We start from the raw sequence: 25343 nt of genomic DNA, 5'->3' as shown, positions 1-25343 counted from the left end.
CTCCTTCCCTTCCAAGCCCTGCCTTCCGCCCAAACAGTAGTTTTCTACCACTAATGGGGTATTTTTGTACTCAGGGAAAATTGTTCAACATATTTTGGGATCCATTTTCTCCTGTTACTCTTGTGAAAATAAAAAATTTGCAGCTAAAGCAGCATTTTTGTGGGAAAAATGTTATTTTTTTATTTTCACGGTTAAACGTTATAAAATTCTGGAAAGCACCTGTGGGTTCAAGATGCTCACCATACAGCTAGATACATTTCTTGAGGGGTGTAGTTTTAAAAATTGGATGACTTGTGGGCTAATTCCTCTGTTTGGGCACATCAGGGCCCCTGCAAACATATCATGGTGTCCCCTCTCTATTCCAGCCAATTTTTAGTTCCCAAAGTCAAACAGTGCTCCTTCTCTTCCAAGCCCTGCAGTGTGCGCAAACAATGCTTTTCACCACATATGGGGTATTAGCATACTCAGCAGAAATTGCATAATAAATGGTTCATTTTCTCTTGTTACCCTTATGCAAAATTTGGGGCTAAAGCAACATTTTTGTGGGGAAGATTACAATTTTTATTTTTACTTCCAATTTTCTTTAATTGCTGTGAAACACTTGAAGGGTTAATAAACTTATTAAATGTGGTTTCGAGCACTTTGAGAGGTGCAGTTTTTAAAACATTTGGGTATTTTTTTGTCACATAGGCCCTCAAAGCTGCTTCACATGGGATGTGGTCCATAAAAAAAATCAGGTTTTGGAAATTTTATTGAAAAAATGAGAAATTGCTGATCAACTTTTAACCCTTCTAACTTCCTAGGAAAAACAAATTATGCTTCAAAAATAATGCTGATGTAAAGTAGACATGTGGTAAGTCTTGTTCATTAACTATTTTGTGTGATATAACAATCTGGTTTAAGGGCATAAAAATTAAGAGTTTGAAAATTGCAAAATTTTCACATTTTTCTTGCAAAAAATATTGACCTAAATTTACCACTAACATAAAGTACAATGTGTCAAGAAAAAACACTCTCAGAATCACTGGGACATGTTGAAGCATTCCAGAGTTATTACCACATAAAGTGATACTGGTCAGAATTGTAACGTTTGGCCTGGTCGAATAAAATGAAATTATACACTGAAATTTAAACTATAATCTTGAAAACTGTAATATACTGGCAAGCATTTCTTTAGATGCATAATTAATATTATTCATGAGAATAATAAAATCGGTGTAAAGCCGTTTTCACGCAGGCTAAATAGCCCTATTTTAGGATACTTTCTCATGGCTTGCAATGTTACAGCTATGGATTTCTGTGTTTATACTTACAGAGAAATTGTGATTATTCTGTTTTATGTCTGTCTTTTTGTTAAGTTTCAGCTGCATTGTCACTTTGAATAAGCTCTTCAGCTACTGATGGTAACACTGTCTTTTTGTTTGCATGTTATATTAATAAGAAAGTCACAGTTTTACCATCTGTTGCTGAAATGCTACTTGAGTTGACTTGGTGGAATGCTCTTTAGATGTTCCTGTTTTCGATTCAGTTGACCATATGTCTCTTAATTCAATCAAAGAATGCTCTGGCATAAAATGACAAAGCAGCAATCTCTACATTTTTAGATGTGTTTCTTCTATTTTCAATATATAGAGGCTTTGTGTTTTCTATTATTTTGTGTCACTACCTAGTTTTCACATTGAATAGAAAAAAGGGAAATGAAGTCTTAACGGTTGGTACAAAAATATAACAACTTTATTGATACAAAAAATACACATTTAAAAGTCTGCAAGTGTGAGGGATGTGTATACAAAAGAATGGCAATACCGAAAAGCAGCAGGGACACATAGAGGTAGAGAATCGATCAATCAATCCTGAGTTTATCAGAATGCATTGGACTCGATAGGGATAGATGGAGAGGAACAGTAGTATATCACAAGAGATGAATATATAAAAAATATTGTAGAGCTTAGTGCTCTATCTCCTGCATGATATAGTGCAATCATATAGGCAATAATGCTCGTCTCCGAGAGCCCACAGCTCAATGATATAGCTGTGCCTTATCATAATCGATCCCCTAAGTACCCCATGAACATCCATGTATATCTGCAAAATCATTACCTCAAAGTATAAAAATGTGCCCCTCCAGGTGGTAGGAAGGACTAGTGCCTCTCCCTCCCGACGCACGTTTCGCAGGGAACACATCCAGCTTTCTCAAGGGAAGGTGAGGGAATGTGCTGCAAGGACCAATACCCGTGTGATCGGTCATGTGAGAAGTCACATGGTCCGATCTCGTCCAATGATCCTGTGTAGGCGGCGCATATGCCCGTCACATGTCAGGCCCTCCACCGCAGCCCGGCAATCAAGAGAGATGCCAGATCGTAGGACAGGAGTGCCAATGCGACGGGCGCATGTGCACAACAGGATCACAGGAGGGTAAATAGACCAGAGCAAATGTATATCCAACATGAAACTATAATTGAATAAATACTACATAGAAGAGACACCAGATTAAGAAATTATAAAGCAGTTACTAAATGTAATAGCACCAAATCATTCACCTAACTCTTTGAAAGCAACCAGAATTTTGTAATAGCACCAAATCATTCACCTAACTCTCTGAAAGCAACTGTCTATTTCTCAAGTTGTGCTATCAGATTGTAAACTGTCATTGGAAATGTATTGATTCTGGAGTAAGTTAGGTCACTAAATTGCTGTAACTTTTGAAGAATTTAGCAGGTGGACTTCGCCATGCTCCATCCCTCCCATGTTCTTCCCACTTTGGTGTATCTGGCCAAGACTGGGTGAACAATTTTGAGATGCACAAACATTTTGTGACTTTTCAAAGTGTATTATTCCACAATTCTGGCAAAAACACTTTCATGAATTGGGGCTTAGTGGATACAGTACACAAATAACACTGAAGTTTCTTTGGCGATTGTCATTTCTGTATCACAATCTTACACTACGTGTGACTGTGCACACTGTTGTGTTGCTGCATGTGGGCATGTGTTCATTAATGTAAGCAGGTTAAGGTTGGGGTTTCAGGTAGCATTGGTTGTGTGTAATACAGTACATTATGGTATGGCTGCTAAGAAGATGATTCATTGAAATGGCTTCATTGAAAAAACGTTTTATGAAATGGCTTTCTAGAAGTCGCACCTCGCATGCGCATTACACACGCTGAATGGTATATGTGAGACATTAGCCTAAGGATTGGCTACCATTCCTGGACCAGTGACTTTGTGTTTGTCCCTGAGGCTAAAATTTGCCAGAGAGAACCTGATCAGTAGATCTGTAGAAGTCAAGCTATATGTACATAATGGATCACTTTAAAAAAACTATTGTGACACCAAATCTGGAATTTTCTTTTAACACGTGGTTTACGCTGAGTTTATGTGAGAGGAATAGTAATTGCTTTTTGCCTGTGAGTGAGCAAGACAGCACAAGCTGTAAAGATGGGCAACGTAAGTGTACCACTCAATTTATTTAACTAATATGGAAGTAAATGTAAACAACAGCATTTTTTTAAAATAGTATTAAAAAAAAAATTATTCTATATATAAGTCCTCCCGCCTGCTGCGCCCTAGGCTATGGCCTAGGTTGGCCTTATGGGAAATCCGAACATAATCACTGGTGTCGTATTACTAAGCTAAAGGGGGGAAAATACATTGGAATATTATGTAATAATGTTTAATATATTTTGTATACTGTACTTTCTACTTCTTGTCTCATCATAGCACGGTTGTTATGGCAGCACAGATTTTTCTTTTTGAGAACTTGTATGTAAAAAGAAACTCTGTGAACTTGTATAATTTCATGATTGTGTCCAAAGGCTGTTTTTTCTTTTAATTTTTGTCCACAGAACAACAGCACCGTTTTATTTTTTTCCACAACAGGTTAAGAAATGAAAACTGAAATCAGATTGGATGTTATGGAGGAAAATAACATTTTAGACAGTTTTGGTTAATGAGGCCCATTGCGTCAAGTAAAAACTTCTTTCTATGACATTTTTCTTTAAAAAAATATAGAATTTTGGAATTTGTTAAAAAAATGGCTAATTTTCTTAAAAGGTTTCTATTATTGGAACTTTTTAATATTTATATTTTGTCTGAGAAGAATTTATTCAAAATCTATTATACAAAAAAAAGACTTTATATCCAATTGAAGAACAAAGAGGTTATCCATGATATGTTTAAATTTCCAAATACACTGCAGGATTATGATTAATCTTCTTATGCTCTTTGTGACTATCTCTACAGTAAATACTTAAGGATTATTTGTGTATAGTATGCTAATAAAATTGACAATTTCAGATAGAATTGAATGGTACACCTGTTAGCAATTATTTTTTTGCAATAAGTAGATATATCTAAATGTAAAATTTTCCAGTAGAGCAGTAGTATAGTAAAATGTCACATTAAACAAGTAAAAAGTTTCCATTTAATACCTTATTTTCAGCATTTATATGCTGATAATTAACTTGTTATTGTTTTACATCTTTTTTTATAAACTGGAGATGAGCTAATAGTTCTAGGCTAATTGAAATTGCCTCAAATTTTACTAGAAATTCTAATTTTCCTGATCTAATCTGCACTTTTTGAGATTCACTTTGTGCCATTTCTCTGTTGCGAAATGGGATAAAAAAATTAATACTCACATTGCCATTCATCTGTTCCTCTGCTGCAGCCCAATGTCAGGCCATCATGATGTGCACTGCCAAAGGCAAGGTAGCTAAGTAAGCAGCAAAGTATATACAGTACAGACCAAAATTTTGGTCACACCTTCTCATTTAAAGATTTTTCTGTATTTTCATGACTATGAAAATTGTACATTCACACTGAAGGCATCAAAACTATGAATTAACACATGTGGAATTATATAGTTAATAAAAAAGTGTGAAACAACTGAAAATATGTCTTATATTCTAGGTTCTTCAAAGTAGCGACCTTTTGCTTTGATGACTGCTTTGCACACTCTTGGCATTCTCTTGATGAGCTTCAAGAGGTAGTCACTGGAAATGGTCTTCCAACAATCTTGAAGGAGCTCCCAGAGATGCTTAGCACTTGTTGGCCCTTTTGCCTTCACTCTGCGGTCCAGCTCCCCCCAAACCATCTCGATTGGGTTCAGGTCTGGTGACTATGGTGGCCAGGTCATCTGGCGTAGCACCCCATTACTCTCCTTCTTGATCAAATAGCCCTTACAAGGCCTGGAGGTGTGTTTGGGGTCATTGTCCTGTTGAAAAATAAATGATGGTCCAAGTAAACGCAAACCGGATGGAATAGCATGCCGCTACAAGATGCTGTGGCAGCCATGCTGGTTCAGTATGCCTTCAATTTTGAATAAAATCCCCAACAGTGTCACCAGCAATGCACCCCCACACCATCACACCTCCTCCTCCATGCTTCACGGTGGGAACCAGGCATGTAGAGTCCATCCGTTCGCCTTTTCTGTGTCGCACAAAGACACGGTGGTTGGAACCAAAGATCTCAAATTTGGACTCATCAGACCAAAGCTCAGATTTCCACTGGTCTAATGTCCATTCTGTTATGCACACGCCCGGGCTAAGCGGCGTGTGCGTGTGATTGTAGTGATTCCACTGGACCGTGCCGGAGAGTGAATGCCTGGAGGGGCGTGACTAAGTATTCACCCGATCCGACCAGGGTCGCACGACGGCATACGACGCCAGTGCACCAAGGAGGAACCGAGCAGAGGGACCAGGTGCTACTCCAGGACAGACCCCGGACACGGCTGTTGACCCACACAGGGGAATACAGGAACAGGCTGGTAGGCTGGCACACAGACTGGTGGGTATAGGCAGGCACGACTGGTATGCAGGCAGGCGGGTATGCAGGCAGGGGGGTAAAGGCAAGCACAGCTAGAGTGCAGACAGGGAGGCACTAGCAGGTAGGAACACAGGCGGGATAGGACCCAGTACACACCGGGACTCAGGAACAATACAGGCAGAGGGTTACAGGCAAGCACAGCTAGAGTGCAGACAAGGCTGAGCAGGGCAGGACAGGACTGCCGGAGCAGCGGGCAGAAGCAGGGCAGGACAGGACTGCCGGAGCAGCGGGCAGAAGCAGGGCAGGACAGGACTGCCAGAGCAGCGGGCAGAAGCAGGGCAGGACAGGACTCTGTTCACACGGAACAGACAGGAAGGGAAAGACAGAGCCAGACACCCACAGGGTACTTGCAGTGAAGTAGCGAGTGGACCACAAACTCACAAACGGGAGTACAGAGACAACAGGCAGGAGTTAGGTACGAGTTCAGACTCTGCAGAAAAAGGAAGGGAACGGACATAGAGGCAAAACAGGTAAAGGATAGAAGAGAGTTCAGACTGGAACTGAGTGTACGGAGGAGACCGACACTGCAGCGGGATACAGGAGCGGGTCTGGGAATACTGCCCCCAGAGAGGCGGGACGAACAGGCAAGGAGCGTGTTCAGACAGGACAGACAAGATACAGGAGTGGGTCTAGGTAATCGGCCCCTAGAAGGCGGGAGGAACAGGCTAGGAGCGTGTTCAGACAGGACAGACAAGATACAGGAGCGGGTCTAGGTAATCGGCCCCTAGAAGGCGGGAGGAACAGGCTAGGAGCGTGTTCAGACAGGACAGACAAGATACACAGAAAGGACTCAGTTCAGACACGGGAACTAATACCGCAAAGCAGGAGACATACAGGACTCAGTTCAGACACGGGAGCTGATACCGCAAAGCAGGAGACATACAGGACACAGTTCAGACACGGGAGCTGATACCGCAAAGCAGGAGACATACAGGACTAAGTTCAGACAGGCCTGGAAATACAGCCTCCAGGAAAGGCAGACAAGGAAACAAAGACGGGACCTGGCACCTTCAGAGTGCAAGCACACACTGAAGGAAAACACTATGCTCAGGCAGGGATAGAAGGGAGCTGCTGAGCTATATACCAAGTGTCAGACAGCAATAGGCTGAGGACGCACAAGGGGTGTGACCCACAGCAGGTACAAAAAGCAGGAAGTGATCGGGCGCCGCCCTTAAGCAGCAGAGACAGACACAAACAGACAGCATGGAGGGAAGCCAGAGAGACATTCCGGACAGGAGATCAAGTGCGCGCTCCTGCACAGTGGGAAATGGACCACTATGCAAGGACGCCGCCAGGTATGTAACAGTACCTCCCCCCTTACGCCCCCTCTTCTTCAGGCCTGCCAGAATCTTCCGCAGGGAATTCGAGGACCAGTCGTTCACTGGGTTGGAGGGGGACAGAGACTTGAGGGTAATCTCTGCTTCGAGGTACATCTTGTCAAGCTCACAGGAAAAAATAGACGGGTTATCAGGTACATAATGAGGAAAAGTCACTGTCTCTTTGTTATCTGGTGGTACCCCGGAGGATTCAGGAAACAACTGGAGGTCCTCCGCCGGGTCAGAAGAGTGCAGAGGCTCAGAGAAAACAACTGCTTCAGAGTACACTAGGTCGGACTCACTGGAGGAAGCAGGCGAGGTATCGGGTACCGAGTATAGGAAAGTCTCTGTCCATTCACCACCAGGTGGCACCCCGAAGGGTTCTGAACACAACTGGAGGTCCTCCGCCTGGTCGGAGGGGTGTAGAGACTCGGGAGTAACCTCTGCTTCGGAGTACACTAGGTTGGACTCACTGGACGAAGCGAGCGAGGTATCAGGTACAGGATATAGGAAAGTCTCTGTCCATTCACCACCAGGTGGCACCCCGAAGGATTCTGAACACAACTGGAGGTCCTCCGCCTGGTCGGAGGGGTGTAGAGACTCAGGAGTAACCTCTGCTTCGGAGTACACTAGGTTGGACTCACTGGACGAAGCGAGCGAGGTATCAGGTACAGAGTATAGGAGAGTCTCTGTCCTTTCGCTACCAGGTAGCACCCCGAAGGGTTCAGGAGACAACTGGAGATCCTCCGCCTGGTCGGAGGGGTGTAGAGACTCGGAGGTAACTACCACTTTGGGGTACCCATTGTCAGGCTCACAGGACGAAGCGGACAAAGTATTGAGTACCGGGTGTAGAGAAGTCTCTCTCCATTTGTCATCGAGTGGTATCCCGGAGGATTCAGGAGGCAACAGGGGATCCTCCGCAAGGTAGTAGAGGTGCACAGACTCAGAGGTAACCACAGCTTTGGAGCATCCTTGGACATGCACACCGGTTAAAGAGAGAGAAGCATCTGATGCCGGGTGCAGGAAGTTCTCCTGTGTGGAGTCTGGATGGGCAGAAGTCTCTTCGGGCAGGAGAACTGGTGCACTACCCACGCACACTACCCATTGGGGTTTCTCCGGGATACAGGGAGATGAAGCTTCAGTAGGGACTTCAAGGTTGGGGTCAGGAGGTCTCAGGGAGGACAGGCCCTGGCGTGACGGCTTGCCTCTAAGTCTAGCACGTCTGGACTGCCTCTTGAGGTTGAGAGAAGTATTCCGGAAAGCGTAGTCACCCTGAGAGGATTCTGGGTGGGCAGTAGTCTCATTGGGCTGGAGGACTATTGCGCTACCCACACACATTACCCATTGGGGCTGCTCCGGGATATTGGGAAGTGAAGCTTCAGCAGGAGCCTCCGGGTTAGGATCATCGAAGACCATTAGAAAGGCCACCAGGAAGGCCATTAGGTCCCGGAGGATCGGATCCTGTGTTTCATATAGGGGGTTGATCCATTCCAAGGCATCACCCGCCAGGTAAGACATCATAAAGGCCACTTTAGCCCAATCGGAAGGAAAATAAAGAGGGTAGGCCTTAAAGTGTAGCATGCATTGCTCCACAAATGCACGACACTGTCTTGGATCCCCATAGTAACGTGGCGGATCCGCAGGAACGAGAGCTGATAGATCCATCTGGACGGTGCGTAATTCGCCTGGAACTCAGCTAAGGGAAAAAAAATTTATTTATTTATTTTAATGCATATATTCGCTGGAAAACTTCTCAGAGGGCGAAGGCCGTGGGGCTCAACGGGAACCATGGCCTGAGCATGCTGTTATGCACACGCCCGGGCTAAGCGGCGTGTGCGTGTGATTGTAGTGATTCCACTGGACCGTGCCGGAGAGTGAATGCCTGGAGGGGCGTGACTAAGTATTCACCCGATCCGACCAGGGTCGCACGACGGCATACGACGCCAGTGCACCAAGGAGGAACCGAGCAGAGGGACCAGGTGCTACTCCAGGACAGACCCCGGACACGGCTGTTGACCCACACAGGGGAATACAGGAACAGGCTGGTAGGCTGGCACACAGACTGGTGGGTATAGGCAGGCACGACTGGTATGCAGGCAGGCGGGTATGCAGGCAGGGGGGTAAAGGCAAGCACAGCTAGAGTGCAGACAGGGAGGCACTAGCAGGTAGGAACACAGGCGGGATAGGACCCAGTACACACCGGGACTCAGGAACAATACAGGCAGAGGGTTACAGGCAAGCACAGCTAGAGTGCAGACAAGGCTGAGCAGGGCAGGACAGGACTGCCGGAGCAGCGGGCAGAAGCAGGGCAGGACAGGACTGCCGGAGCAGCGGGCAGAAGCAGGGCAGGACAGGACTGCCAGAGCAGCGGGCAGAAGCAGGGCAGGACAGGACTCTGTTCACACGGAACAGACAGGAAGGGAAAGACAGAGCCAGACACCCACAGGGTACTTGCAGTGAAGTAGCGAGTGGACCACAAACTCACAAACGGGAGTACAGAGACAACAGGCAGGAGTTAGGTACGAGTTCAGACTCTGCAGAAAAAGGAAGGGAACGGACATAGAGGCAAAACAGGTAAAGGATAGGAGAGAGTTCAGACTGGAACTGAGTGTACGGAGGAGACCGACACTGCAGCGGGATACAGGAGCGGGTCTGGGAATACTGCCCCCAGAGAGGCGGGACGAACAGGCAAGGAGCGTGTTCAGACAGGACAGACAAGATACAGGAGCGGGTCTAGGTAATCGGCCCCTAGAAGGCGGGAGGAACAGGCTAGGAGCGTGTTCAGACAGGACAGACAAGATACAGGAGCGGGTCTAGGTAATCGGCCCCTAGAAGGCGGGAGGAACAGGCTAGGAGCGTGTTCAGACAGGACAGACAAGATACACAGAAAGGACTCAGTTCAGACACGGGAACTAATACCGCAAAGCAGGAGACATACAGGACTCAGTTCAGACACGGGAGCTGATACCGCAAAGCAGGAGACATACAGGACACAGTTCAGACACGGGAGCTGATACCGCAAAGCAGGAGACATACAGGACTAAGTTCAGACAGGCCTGGAAATACAGCCTCCAGGAAAGGCAGACAAGGAAACAAAGACGGGACCTGGCACCTTCAGAGTGCAAGCACACACTGAAGGAAAACACTATGCTCAGGCAGGGATAGAAGGGAGCTGCTGAGCTATATACCAAGTGTCAGACAGCAATAGGCTGAGGACGCACAAGGGGTGTGACCCACAGCAGGTACAAAAAGCAGGAAGTGATCGGGCGCCGCCCTTTAGCAGCAGAGACAGACACAAACAGACAGCATGGAGGGAAGCCAGAGAGACATTCCGGACAGGAGATCAAGTGCGCGCTCCTGCACATTGGGAAATGGACCACTATGCAAGGACGCCGCCAGGTATGTAACACATTCCTTGTGCTCTTTAGCCCAAACAAGTCTCTTCTGCTTGTTGTCTGTCCTTAGCAGTGGTTTCCTAGCAGCTATTTTACCATGAAGGCCTGCTGCACAAAGTCTCCTACTAACAGTTGTTGTAGAGATGTGTCTGCTGACAGAACTCTGTGTGGCATTGACCTGGTCTCTAATCTGAGCAGCTGTTAACCTGCGATTTCTGAGGCTGGTGACTCGGATAAACTTATCCTCAGAAGCAGAGGTGACTCTTGGTCTTCCTTTCCTGTGCCGGTCTTCATGTGAGCCAGTTTCTTTGTAGCGCTTGATGGTTTTTGCAACTGCACTTGGGAACACTTTCAAAGTTTTCCCAATTTTTCGGACTGACTGACCTTTATTTCTTAAAGTAATGATGGCCACTTGTTTTTCTTTACTTAGCTGCTTTTTTCTTGCCATAACACAAATTCTTACAGTGTATTCAGTAGGACTATCAGCTGTGCATCCACCAGACTTCCGCACAACACAACTGATGGTCCCTTCCCCTTTATAAGAAAAGGAATCCCACTTATTAAACCTGACAGGGCACACCTGTGAAGTGAAAACCATTTCTGGTGACTACCTCTTGAAGCTCATCAAGAGAATGCCAGGAGTGTGCAAAGCAGTCATCAAAGCAAAAGGTGGCTACTTTGAAGAACCAAGAATATGAGACATATTTTCAGTTGTTTCACACTTTTTTGTTAAGTATATAATTCTACATGTGTTAATTCATAGTTTTGATGCCTTCAGTGTGAATGTACAATTTTCATAGTCATGAAAATACAGAAAAATCTTTAAATGAGAAGGTGTGTCCAAACTTTTGGTCTGTACTATATATATATATATATATATATATATATATATATACACACTGCTCAAAAAAATAAAGTGAACACTTAAATAACAGTATATAACTTCAAGTAAACCAAACTTCTGTGAAATCAATCTGTCCACTTAGGAAGCAACATTAATTGACAATCAATTTCACATGCTGCTGTGCAAATTGAGTAGACAATAGATGGAAATTATTGGCAATTATCAATACAGACTCAATAAAGGAGTGGTTCTGCAGGTGGGGACCACAGACCACATCTCAGTAGCAATGCTTTCTGGCTGATGTTTTGGTCACTTTTGAATGTTGGTTGTGCTTTCACACTTGTGGTAGCATGAGGCGGACTCTGCAAACCACAGAAGTTGCTCAGGTAGTGCAGCTCATCCAGGATGGCACATCAATGCGAGCTGTGGCAAGAGGCTGGAGGCGCTACCAGGAGACAGGCCAGTACACCAGGAGACATGGAGGGGGCCGTAGGAGGGCAACAACCCAGCAGCAGGACCGCTACCTCCGCCTTTGTGCAAGGATGAACAGGAGGAGCACTGCCAGAGCTCTGCAAAATGACCTCCAGCAGGCCACAAATGTGCATGTGTCAGCACAATCGGTTATAAACCGACTCCATGAGGGTGGTATGAGGGCCCGACGTCCACAGATGGGGGTTATGCTCACATCCCAAAACCATGCAGGACACTTGGCATTTGCCACAGAACACCAGTATTGGCAAAGTCGCCACTGGCGCCCTATGCTCTTCACAAATAAAAGCAGGTTCACACTGAGCACATGTGACAGACGTGACAGAGTCTGGAGATGCCGTGGAGAGAGATCTGCTGCCTGCAACATCCTTCAGCATGACCGGTTTTGCAGTGGGTCAGTAATGGTGTGGGGTGGCATTTCTTTGGAGGGCCGCACAGCCCTCCATGTGCTCACCAGAGGTACCCTGACTGCCATTAGGTACCGAGATGAGATCCTCAGACCTCTTGCGAACCATCTGCTGGTGTGGTTGGCCCTGGGTTCCTACTAATGCAGGACAATGCCAGACCTCATGTGGCTGGAGTGTGTCAGCAGTTCCTGCAAGATGAAGGCATTGAAGCTATTGACTGGCCCACCCGTTCCTCAGACCTGAATCCGATTGAGCACATCTGGGACATCATGTCTTGCTCCATCCACCACAGACTGTCCAGGAGTTGGCCGATGCTTTAGTACTGGTCTAGGAGGAGATCCCACAGGAGACCATCCACAAACTCATCAGGAGCATACCCAGGCATTATAGGGATGTCATACAGGCACGTAGAGGCCACACACAATACTAAGCCTCATTTTGACTTGTTTTAAGGACATTACATCAAAGTTGGATCAGCTTGTAGTTAGTGTTGAGCCACCCCCGTAGTGTTCGGGTTCGGTTCGGTTCGTCGAACACCGGGATGTTCGAGGAACTGTTCGTCGAACTGTTCGTCGAACACCTTAGAACACCGTCGAACACCGTTAAAACCAATGGCAGGCAAACAAAAACACATAGAAACACATAGAAAACACCTGCAAAGGTATCCAAAAGCTGACAAACTGCTCAGAAGACACTCTCTTTAAAAAAGCCGGCCGGCAAATTCAGCAGCGGCATACACAGGTACCCGACAATTTAGACAAGAAGGAATAGAGCCTCACACATAGATTAGATAGATAGAAACATGTCAGTCACACATATAAGAAGCACAGTGACAGTGTTGGTTACTGCACTTGTCATTTAGTGTAAAGGATTTATTAAAAAAAATAATAGTGTTTTCATGCACCGTCTCTTTAAAAAAGCCGGCCGGCAATTCAGCATCTGTACCCGACAATTTAGAACAGAAAGAATAGAGCTTCACACATAGATTAGATAGATAGAAACATGTCAGTCACATATATAATAAGTACAGTGACAGTGTTGCTTACTGTACTTGTCATTTAGTGTAAAGGATTTATTTAAAAAAATATTAGTGTTTTCATGCACTGTCTCTTTAAAAAAGCCGGCTGGCAATTCAGCAGCGGTACCCGACAATTTATAACAGAAAGATAGAGCATCACACATAGATTAGATAGATAGAAACATGTCAGTCACATTTATAATAAGTACAGTGACAGTGTTGGTTACTGTACTTGTCATTTAGTGTTAAAATAAAGGATTTATTAAAATAAAAATTGGCGTGGGATCCCCCATAATTTTAGGCTCTAGCGGAGGTTAAGCAGACGGCTGGGGCAGATGTTTGAAGCCTGGGAAGGGGGTAATACCCACGGAGCTTCCCAGGCTACTAATATCAGCCCCCAGCTGAATACCTAGCCTTTACTAGCTATTAAAATGGAGGACCCCCCAAAAAAATGACGTGGGGTCCCCCCTAATTTAATAGCTAGCAAAGGCTAGGCAGACAGCTGGGGGCTGATATTAATAGCCCAGGAAGGGAGCCATGAATATTGGCCCCCTCCCAGGCTAGAAACACCAGCCGTCAGCCGCCCCAGAAATGGCGCATCCATAGGATGCGCCAATTCTGGCACTTAGCCTCGCTCTTCCCACTGCCCTGTAGCGGTGGCAGTGGGGTAATAGGGCTGGGGTTGATGTCAGCTTATAATGCCAGCTGACATCAAGCCCAGGTTAGTAATGGAGAGGCGTCCATAAGACACCCCCATTACTAACCCCATAGTCAAAGTTAAAAAAAACACAAACACCCAGAATAAAGTCCTTTAATTGAAATAAAGACACAATCCTTTATTGTTCTAAATTAAACCATACTTACCATCACTCCCATTCCAGCTGAAGCCAGCGATCTCCTGCAATAAAAGAAAAATAATAAAGCAACCTCATCCTTACCTTTCCATGGTTCCCACGACAGCTTCAGCTCTGCTACATCGAGATGACAGGCTGGACCGCAGCAGAACGCCGCCATCCAGCCTGTCATCCCGCAGACACTGAGAAGCGCAGGCTTGCTTGCGCTGCTCAGCGTCTCTCTGTGACGACATCCAGATGAGCCGAGTTCATGTCCAATGAACTCGGCTCACCTCATGCACGTCACTGACAGCGTGGGAAAATTCTCACGCTGAAGCGCTGAGTGCAGGAGAATTTTCCCACGCTGTCAGTGACGTGCAGGAGGTGAGCTGAGTTCATTGGACATGAGCTCACCTCATGCACATCACTGACAGCGTGGGAGAATTCTCCTGAACTCAGCACTTCAGCGTGAGAATTTTCCCATGCTGTCAGTGACGTGCATGAGGTGAGCCGAGTTCATTGGACATGACCTCGGCTCATCTGGATGCCGTCACAGCGAGACAGTGAGGAGCGCAAGCATGCCTGCGCTTCTCAGTGTCTGCAGGATGACAGACTGGATGGCAGCGTTCTGCTGCGGTCCAGCCAGTCATCTCGATGTAGCAGAGCTGAAGCTGTCGTGGTAACCATGGAAAGGTAAGGATGAGGTTGGTTTATTATTTTTCTTTTATTGCAGGAGATCATTGGCTTCAGCTGGAATGGGCGTGATGGTAAGTATGGTTTAATTTAGAACAATAAAGAATTGTGTCTTTATTTCAATTAAAGGACTTTATTCTGGGTGTTGTGTTTTTTTTAAATACTTTACTAGAAATTCATGGCGGTCATGTCTAATACTGGCGTGACCCCATGAATTTTGGGCTTGGGGCCAGCTGATAATACCAAGCTGGCCCTAACCCCTTTATTACCCAGTGAGCCACCGCACCAGGGCCCTGGATGAGTTGGGTACAGCGCCAGAAGATGGCGCTTCTATGAACGCGCCATTTCCCGGGGTGGCTGCGGACTGCAATTTGCAGCGGGGGGGGCCCAGAAAGCTTGGGCCTCCCTGCGCTGCGGATTCCAGCCCCCAGCTGCCTAGTTGTACCTGGCTGGACACAAAAATAGGGCGAAGCCCCACGTTTTTTTTTTTAATTATTTCATGAAATTCATGAAATAATTAAGAAAAAAAGGCCTTCCCTATATTGTTGTGTCCGGCTAGGTACAAATAGGCAGCTGGTGGTTGGGCGCAGCCCGTTCCTGCCTGCTGTACCTGGCTGGACACAAATATAGTGCGAAGCCCCACTTCAATTTTTTTAAATTATTTCAGGAAATTCATGAAATAATTAAAAAAAAATTGACGTGGGGCTTCGCACTATATTTGTGTCCAGTCAGGTGCAGCAGGCAGGAACGGGCTGCCCCCAACCACCAGCTGCCTATTTGTACCTGGCCGGACACAACAATATAGGGAAGCCCTTTTTTTCTTATTTATTTCATGAAATAATTTAAAGAAAATTGACGTGGGGCTTCGCCCTGTTTTTGTGTCCAGCCAGGTACAACTAGGCAGCTGGGGGCTGGAATCCGCAGCGCAGGGAGGCCCAAGCTTTCTGGGCCACCCCCGCTGCAAATTGCAGTCCGCAGCCACCCCGGAAAATGGCGCGTTCATAGAAGCACCATCTTCTGGCGCTGTACCCAACTCATCCAGGGCCCTGATGCGGTGGCTCACTGGGTAATAAAGGGGTTAGGGCCAGCTTGGCATTATCAGCTGGCCCTAAGCCCGAAATTCATGGGGTCACGCCAATATTAGACATGACCACCATGAATTTCTACTAAAGTATTTAAAAAAAACACAACACCCAGAAAAAAGTCCTTTAATTGAAATAAACACACAATTCTTTATTGTTCTAAATTAAACCATACTTACCATCACGCCCATTCCAGCTGAAGCCAACGATCTCCTGAAATAAAAGAAAAATAATAAAGCAACATCATCCTTACCTTTCCATGGTTCCCATGACAGCTTCAGCTCTGCTACATCGAGATGACAGGCTGGACCGCAGCAGAACGCTGCCATCCAGCCTGTCATCACGCAGACACTGAGAAGCGCAGGCTTGCTTGCGCTCCACAGCGTCTCTCTGTGAGGGCATCCAGATGAGCCGAGTTCATGTCCAATGAACTCGGCTCACCTCATGCACGTCACTGACAGCGTGGGAAAATTCTCCTGCACTCAGCGCTTCAGCGTGGGAGAATTCTCACACTGAAGCGCTGAGTGCAGGAGAATTCTCCCACGCTGTCAGTGACGCGCAGGAGGTGAGCTGAGTTCATTGGACATGAGCTCACCTTATGCACGTCACTGACAGCGTGGGAAAATTCTCCTGCACTCAGCGCTTCAGCGTGGGAGAATTCTCACGCTGAAGCGCTGAGTGCAGGAGAATTCTCCCACGCTGTCAGTGACGTGCAGGAGGTGAGCTGAGTTCATTGGACATGAGCTCACCTTATGCACGTCACTGACAGCGTGGGAGAATTCTCCTGCACTCACCGCTTCAGCGTGAGAATTTTCCCACGCTGTCAGTGACGTGCATGAGGTGAGCCGAGTTCATTGGACATGAACTCGGCTCATCTGGATGTCAGCACAGAGAGACGCTGAGCAGCGCAAGCAAGCCTGCGCTTCTCAGTGTCTGCGGGATGACAGGCTGGATGGCAGCGTTCTGCTGCGGTCCAGCCTGTCATCTCGATGTAGCAGAGCTGAAGCTGTCGTGGGAACCATGGAAAGGTAAGGATGAGGTTGCTTTATTATTTTTCTTTTATTGCAGGAGATCGTTGGCTTCAGCTGGAATGGGCGTGACGGTAAGTATGGTTTAATTTAGAACAATAAAGGATTGTGTCTTTATTTCAATTAAAGGACTTTATTCTGGGTGTTTGTGTTTTTTTTAACTTTGACTATGGGGTTAGTAATGGGGGTGTCTTATAGACGCCTCTCCATTACTAACCTGGGCTTGATGTCAGCTGGCATTATAAGCTGACATCAACCCCAACCCTATTACCCCCTGCCACCGCACCAGGGCAGCGTGGAAGAGCGAGGCTAAGTGCCAGAATTGGCGCATCCTATGAATGCGCCATTTCTGGGGCGGCTGACGGCTGGTGTTTCTAGCCTGGGAGGGGGCCAATATTCATGGCTCCCTTCCTGGGCTATTAATATCAGCCCCCAGCTGTCTGCCTAGCCTTTGCTAGCTATTAAATTAGGGGGGACCCCACGTCATTTTTTTGGGGGGGTCCCCCATTTTAATAGCTAGTAAAGGCTATGTATTCAGCTGGGGGATGATATTAGTAGCCTGGGAAGCTCCGTGGGTATTACCCCCTTCCCAGGCTTCAAACATCTGCCCCAGCTGTCTGCTTAACCTCCGCTAGAGCCTAAAATTAAGGGGAACCCCACGCCAATTTTTTTAATAATAAATCCTTTATTTTAATACTAAATGACAAGTACAGTAACCAACACTATCACTGTACTTCATATATATGTGACTGACATGTTTCTATCTATCTAATCTATGTGTGAAGCTCTATTCTGTCTGTTCTAAATTGTCGGGTACAGATGCTGAATTGCCGGCCGGCTTTTTTAAACAGACGGTGCATGAAAACACTATTATATTTTTTGATAAATCCTTTACGCTAAATGACAAGTACAGTAAGCAGCACTGTCACTGTACTTATTATATATGTGACTGACATGTTTCTATCTATCTAATCTATGTGTGAAGCTCTATTCTTTCGGTTCTAAATTGTCGGGTACCGGTGTATGCCGCTGCTGAATAGCCGGATTTCCATGTTTCACTGTTGGCACTGTTCCCATCGATTTGGGCAATCACTGTAATGCCACAACCACCATGGCTGTGGCATTACAGTGAGTGGCAGACAATCCCTGCATGATTGGTGCTCTAAATAGCGCCAGACATGCAGGACACGCTTTTGGTGCACGAACAGTTATCGAACATAACCTCGAACAGCCGAACTTTTTGCAAATCGTTCGGGTTCGTCGAACAACTCGAACACCGCCCAAAACAGCTCGAATTTGAGATTGGCGAACAGTTCTAGTCGAACACCGCTCATCTCTACTTGTAGTGTCTTTTTCCACTTTAATTTTGGGGGTTACTCCAAATTCAGGCCTCCATTGGTTAATACACTTGATTTTCATTGATGATTTTTGTGTGATTTTGTTGTCAGCACATTCAACTTTGTACAGAATAAAGTATTCAATGAGAATATTTCATTCATTCAGATCTAGGATCTGTTTTTTGAATGTTTCCTTTATTTTTTTGAGCAGTGTATATATACACACATACATTACTATATTTTTGTTAACACATTATTTATTTAATGCTCTGGGGTTTGGAAAAATATTTACTATGTTAAATAAAAAAGAATATATATATATATATATATATATATATATATATATACACACCGCGTGCAGAATTATTAGGCAAATGCGTATTTTGATCACTTTGATACTTTTTATACATGTTGTCCTACTCCAAGCTGCATAGGCTTGAGAGCTAACTACCAATTAAGTAAATCTGTTGATGTGCATCTATGTAATGAGGAGTGGTGTTGTCTAATGACATCAACACCGTATATAAGGTGTGCTTAATTATTAGGCAACTTCCTTTCCTTTGGCAAAATGGGTCAGAAGTGAGATTTGACGGGCTCTGAAAAGTCCAAAATTGTGAGATGTCTTGCAGAGGGATGCAGCAGTCTTGAAATTTCAAAACTTTTGAAGCGTGATCACCGAACAATCAAGCGTTTCATGGCAAATAGCCAACAGGGTCGCAAGAACCGTGTTGGCCAAAAAAGGCGCAAAATAACTGCCCATGAATTGAGGAAAATCAAGCATGAAGCTGCCAAGATGCCATTCGCCACCAATTTTGCCATATATCAGAGCTGCAACATTACTGGAGTATCAAAAAGCACAAGGTGTGCGATACTCAGGGACATGGCCAAGGTAAGGAAGGCTGAAAAACGACCACCCTTGAACAGGAAACATAAGATAAAACGTCAAGAATGGGCCAAGAAATATCTTAAGACTGATTTTTCAAAGGTTTTATGGACTGATGAAATGAGAGTGACTCTTGATGGGCCAGATGGATGGGCCAGAGGCTGGACCAATAAAGGGCAAAGAGCTCCACTCTGACTCAGACACCAGCAAGATGGAGGTGGGGTACTGGTATGGGCTGGTATCATCAAAGATGAACTTGTGGGACCTTTTCGGGTTGAGGATGGAGTGAAGCTCAACTCCCGGACCTACTGCCAGTTTCTGGAAGACAACTTCTTCAAGCAGTGGTACAGGAAGAAGTCGGTATCATTCAAGAAAAACATGATTTTCATGCAGGACAATGCTCCATCACATGCATCCAACTACTCCACAGCGTGGCTGGCCAGTAAAGGTCTAAAAGAAGAAAAAATAATGACATGACCCCCTTGTTCACCTGATCTTAACCCCATAGAGAACCTGTGGTCCATCATAAAATGTGTGATCTACAGGGAAGGAAAACAGTACACCTCTCGGAACAGTGTCTTGGAGGCTGTGTTGACTGCTGCATGCAATGTTGATCGAAAACAGATCAAGCAACTGACAGATTCTATGGATGGAAGGCTGTTAAGTGTCATCATAAAGAAAGGTGGCTATATTGATCACTAATTTTTTTTGTTTTTGTTTTTGCATGTCAGAAATGTTTATTTCTAAATTTTGTGCACTGATATTGGTTTACCTGGTGAAAATAAACAAGTGAGATGGGATTATATTTGTTTTTTATTAAGTTGCCTAATAATTCTGCACAGTAATAGTTACCTGCCCAAACAGATATTCTCCTAAAATAGCCAAATCTAAAAAAAAAACACTCCAACTTCCAAAAATATTAAGCTTGGATATTTATGAGTCTTTTGGGTTGATTGAGAACATACTTGTTGATCAATAATAAAAATAATCCTCTAAAATACAATTTGACTAATAATTCTGCACACAGTGTATATATACATATATACATACAGTTGTGCTCAAAAGTTTACATAGCCCGGCAAAATTTTTCCTTTCTTGGCGTTGTTTCAGAGGATATGAATGCTAGCAAAAAAAACTTTTTCTCCACTCATGGTTATTGGTTGAGTAAAGCCATTTATTGTCAAACTACTGTGTTTTCTCTTTTTAAATCTTAATGACAACCAGAAACATCCAAATGACCCTGATCAAAAGTCCACATACCCTTGTTATTTTGGCCTGATAACATGCACAGAATTTGACACAAATTCGTTTGAACGGCTACTAAAGGTAACATCCTCACCTGTGACCTGTTTGCTTGTAATCAATATATGTGCATAAAAGCTGAGTGAGTTTCTAGGTTCCAGACAGACTCCTGCATCTTTCATCCAGCCACTGACGTTTCTGGATTTTGAGTCATGGGGAAAGTAAAAAAATTGTCAACGGATCTATTGGTTAAGGTAGTTGATCTGTATAAGACAGGAAAAGGATGCAAAAAAATATCCAATAAATTGATATTGCCAGTCAGCAGCATTCAAAGGGTGATTAACAAATGGAAAATCAGAGGCTCTGTAGAAACCTAATCACGGTAAGGTAGACCAACAAAAATTTCAGCCACAACTGCCAGGAAAATTGTTCGGGATGCAAAGAAAAACCCACAAATAACATCAGCTGAAATTCAGGACTCTCTGAAAACTAGCGGTGTGGCTGTTTCAAGATTCCCAATAAGGAGGCACTTGAAGAAAAATGGGCTGCATAGTCGAGTCGCCAGAAGAAAGCCATTACTGCGCAGAGGCCACAAAGTATCTTGCCTACAATACGACAAACAGCACAGAGATAAGCATCAAAACTTCTTGAACTAGGTAATGTGGAGTGATGAGACCAAAATTGAACTTTTTGGCCACAACCATAAATGTTACATTTGGAGAGAGGCCTATGATGAAAGGAACACCATTCCTACAGTAAAGCACGGAGGTGGATCGCTGATGTTTTGGGGATGTGTGAGCTACAAAGGCACAGGAAACTTGGTAAATGTTGAAGGAAAGATGAATGCAGCATGTTATCAGCAAATACTAGAGGCAAATTTGCACTCATCAGCCCGGAAGCTGAGCATGGGACGTACTTGGATGTTCCAACATGACAACGATCAAAAACACAAGGCCAAGTCGACCTGTCATTGGCTACAGCTGAACAAAGTGAAGGTTCTGGAGTGGCCAACTCAGTCTCCTGACCTCAATATCATTGAGCCACTCTGGGGAGATCTCAAGAGCGCAGTTCATGCTAGACAGCTCAGGAATTTACAGGAACTGGAGGCTTTTTGCCAAGAAGAATGGGCAGCTTTACCATCTGAGAAAAAAAAAACCTCATCCACAACTACAACAAAAGACTTCAAGCTGTCATTGATGTTAAAAAGGGAAATACATGGTATTAAGAACTGGGGTATGTGAACTTTTGATCAGGGTCATTTGGATGTTTTTGGTTGTCATTAAGATTTAAAAAGAGAAAACACAGTAGTCTGACAATTAATGGCTTCACCCGATCAATAACCATGAGTGGAGAAAATGTTTTTTTGTTATCATTTATATTCTCTGAAACAAGGTCAAGAAAGGAAAAACTCTGCCGGGGTATGTAAATTTTTGAGCACAACTATATATATATAAATATTAACCTCTTTCCGACGTGGTCAGTAATAGTATGCACCACGTCGGAAAGGCCGGTTCAGCGCTCGCTCCGACTCTGAGCCCGCGCTGAACCGGGCTTATGTCAGCTGATTTATACAGCTGACATGTTCCTGCAACAGCCGTGTGTGAAACCGCGATCCACCCACGGCTGTTAACCAGTTAAATGCCGCTGTCAATCTCTGACAGCGGCATTTAACATCGCTGCCCCGGAAGTGGAGAATTGGCCCCGCCCATTGGTGACCCCGTCACTTGATCGCGGGTCACCGATGGGTTGGCATGACAACCCGAGGTCTGCAGGAGACCCCTGTGGTTGTCATGTTCTGATTGCTATGAGCGCCGCCCAGCGGTCGGCACTCATAGCAAGTGAACATTTCTGCTGCACACAGGCGATCTGCTCATAGCCTGTATGCAGCAGAGGCAATCGGATAAGTGCTGCTTCTAGTCTCCTATGAAAAATGTAAAAATAAGTTTAAAAAAAAAAATATAGATAAAAGTTTAAATTACCCCCCTTTCGCCCCATTCAAAATAAAATAATAAAAAAAAACAACTCATACACATATTTGGTATCGCCGCATTCAGAATCACCCAATCTATCTATATAAAAAAGAATTAATCTGATCAGTTAATGGAGTAACGAGAAATAAATTCTAAAACTCCAGCATTATGTTTTTTTGGTTGCCGCAACATTGAAATAAAATGCAATAACGGACGATAAAAACATCGGAATTATCCCAAAATGGTATCAATAAAAATGTCAAAAAATAAGCCCTCACCCAACCCCAGATCATGAAAAATGGAGATGCTACGGGTCTTGGAAAATGTCGCCATTTTTTTTTTTTTTTAGCAAACTTTTGATTTTTTTTCAAAACTGAAATAAAAATGGACCTATACATGTTTTGTGTCTACGGCCTCGTAGTTTTAGCATATAGTGACTGTGGTAAAAAAAACAAAACATAAAATAACTGTGGAATTATATATTTTTTTTACAATTTCTCCCTGCACTTGGAATTTTTTTCCCATTTTTCCAGTACACAATATGGTAAAAACAATGGCGTCTTTCAAATATACAACTCGTCCCACAAAAAATAAGCCCTCACATGGCCATATTGATCGAAAAATAAAAAAGTTATGGCTCTGGGAAAAAGGGGAGCAAAAAACGAAACGCAAACACGGAAAATGCTCTGGTCATGAAGGGGTTAACACAGTATGTTTTCAATGTTCTGGGATTTGGAAAAATATTTGATTTTTGTTTATTAACTTAGAATTTGAATCAAATTTCATTAGCCAAGTTTAGGAAACTGCCACATTCAGATTTCACCAGATTTGCTAAACACTGGTTTTTACCACTTAATAAGTAGTGTTGAGCCACCCCCGTAGTGTTCGGGTTCGGTTTGGTTCAGCGAACACCGGGATGTTGTGGAACTGTTCGTCGAACACCTTAGAACACTGTCGAACACCGTTAAAACCAATGGCAGGCAAATAAAAACACATAGAAAACACCTTCAAAGGTGTCCAAAAGCTGACAAACTGCTCAGAAGACAATCTCTTTAAAAAAGCCAGCCTGCAATTCAGCATCGGTACCCGACAATGTAGAACAGAAAGAATAGAGCATCACACATAGATTAGATAGATAGAAACATGTCAGTCACATATATAATAAGTACAGTGATAGTGTTGATTACTGTACTTGTCATTTAGTGTTAAAATAAAGGATTCATTCAAAAAAAAAATTGGCGTGGGGCTCCCCGTAATTTTGTCTCTAGCGGAGGTTAAGCAGATGGCTGGGGCAGATGTTTGATGACGGGAAGGGGGTAATACCCACGGAGCTTCCCAGGCTACTAATATCAGCCCCCAGCTGAATACCTAGCCTTAACTAGCTATTAAAATGGGGGACCCCCAAAAAAATGACGTTGGGTTCCCCCTATTTTAATAGCTAGCAAAGGCTTGGCAGACAGCTGGGGGCTGATATTAAAAGCCCAGGAAGGGTGCCATGAATAGTGGCCCCCTCCCAGGCTAGAAACACCAGCCGTCAACCGCCCCAGAAATGGCGCATCCATAGGATGCGCCAATTCTGGTACTTAGCCTCGCTCTTCCCACTGCCCTGTAGTGGTGGCAGTGGGGTAATAGGGCTGGGGTTGATGTCAGCATATAATGCCAGCTGACATCAAGCCCAGGTTAGTAATGGAGAGGTGTCTATAAGATACCCCCATTACTAACCCCATAGTCAAAGTTAAAAAACACACAAACACCCAGAATAAAGTCCTTTAATTGAAATAAACACACAATTCTTTATTGTTCTAAATTAAACCATACTTACCATCACGCCCATTCCAGCTAAAGCCAACGATCCCCTGCAATAAAAGTAAAATAATAAAACAACATCATCCTTACCTTTTCATGGTTCCCAGGACGGCTCCAGCTCTGCTACATCGAGATGACAGGCTGGATCGCAGCAGAACGCTGCCATCCAGCTTGCCATGCCGCAGACACTGAGAAGCGCAGGCATGCTTGCGCTCCTCAGTGTCTGGCTGTGACAGCATCCAGATGAGCCGAGTTCATGTCCAATGAATTCGGCTCACCTCATGCATGTCACTGACAGCGTGGGAAAATTCTCCTGTGCTTGCGGTGAGCGTGAGAGAATTCTTCTGCGCTCACGGCAAGTGCAGGAGAATTTTCCCATGCTGTCGTGACATGAATGAGGTGAGCTGAGTTCAATGAACTCAGCTCAACTCATGCACGTCACTGCCAGTGTGGGAAAATTCTCCTGTGCTTGCCGTGAGCGTGAGAGAATTCTCCTGCGCTCACGGCCGTGGGAAAATTCTCCTGCGCTCACGGCCGTGGGAAAATTCTCCTGAGCTTGCTCTTGCCGTGAGAGCAGGAGAATTTTCTCACGCTCACCGCATGCACAGGAGAATTCTCCCACGCTGTCAGTGATGTGCATGAGGTGAGCTGAGTTCATTGGACATGAACTTGGCTCATCTGGATGCCCTCAGAGCCAGACACTGAGGAGCGCAAGCATGCCTGCGCTTATCAGTGTCTGCGGCATGGCAAGCTGGATGGCAGCTTTCGGCTGCGATCCAGCCTGTCATGTGAATGTATCAGAGATGGAGCCGTCCTGGGAACCAGGGAAAGGTAAGGATGAAGTTGGTTTATTATTTTACTTTTATTGCAGAAGACATTGGCTTCAGCTGGAATGGACGTGATGGTAAGTATGGTTTAATTTAGAACATTAAAAAATTGTGTGTTTATTTCAATTAAAGGACTTTATTCTGGGTATTTTTTTTTTTTTTTTAATTTGACTATGGGGCTTAGTAATGGGGGTGTCTTATAGATACCTCTCCATTATTAACCTGGGCTTGATGTCAGCTGGCATTACAAGCTGACATCAACCCCAGCCTTATTACCCCACTGCCACCACTACAAGGCAGTGGGAAAAGCGAGGCTAAGTACCAGAATTGGCACATCCTATGAATGCG

At 44.7% G+C, this 25343-nt stretch overlaps 1 protein-coding gene across 2 annotated transcripts in view; it reads left to right on the top strand.

The window, feature by feature from the left end:
- Positions 1-25343, top strand: part of CSMD1 (CUB and Sushi multiple domains 1) — a 2980041-nt gene that overhangs the window by 404680 nt on the left and 2550018 nt on the right. The gene's annotated exons all lie outside the window — the stretch shown is intronic.

The sequence above is a fragment of the Phyllobates terribilis genome, unplaced genomic scaffold (genome assembly GCF_046119375.1).
Source record: "Phyllobates terribilis strain yellow unplaced genomic scaffold, ASM4611937v1 Scaffold_3__8_contigs__length_932513732, whole genome shotgun sequence".
NCBI classification, from domain to species: Eukaryota; Metazoa; Chordata; class Amphibia; order Anura; family Dendrobatidae; genus Phyllobates; species Phyllobates terribilis.
The sequence above is the reverse complement of the archived record's forward strand: the minus strand, read 5'-3'. Positions and strand labels throughout refer to the sequence as shown.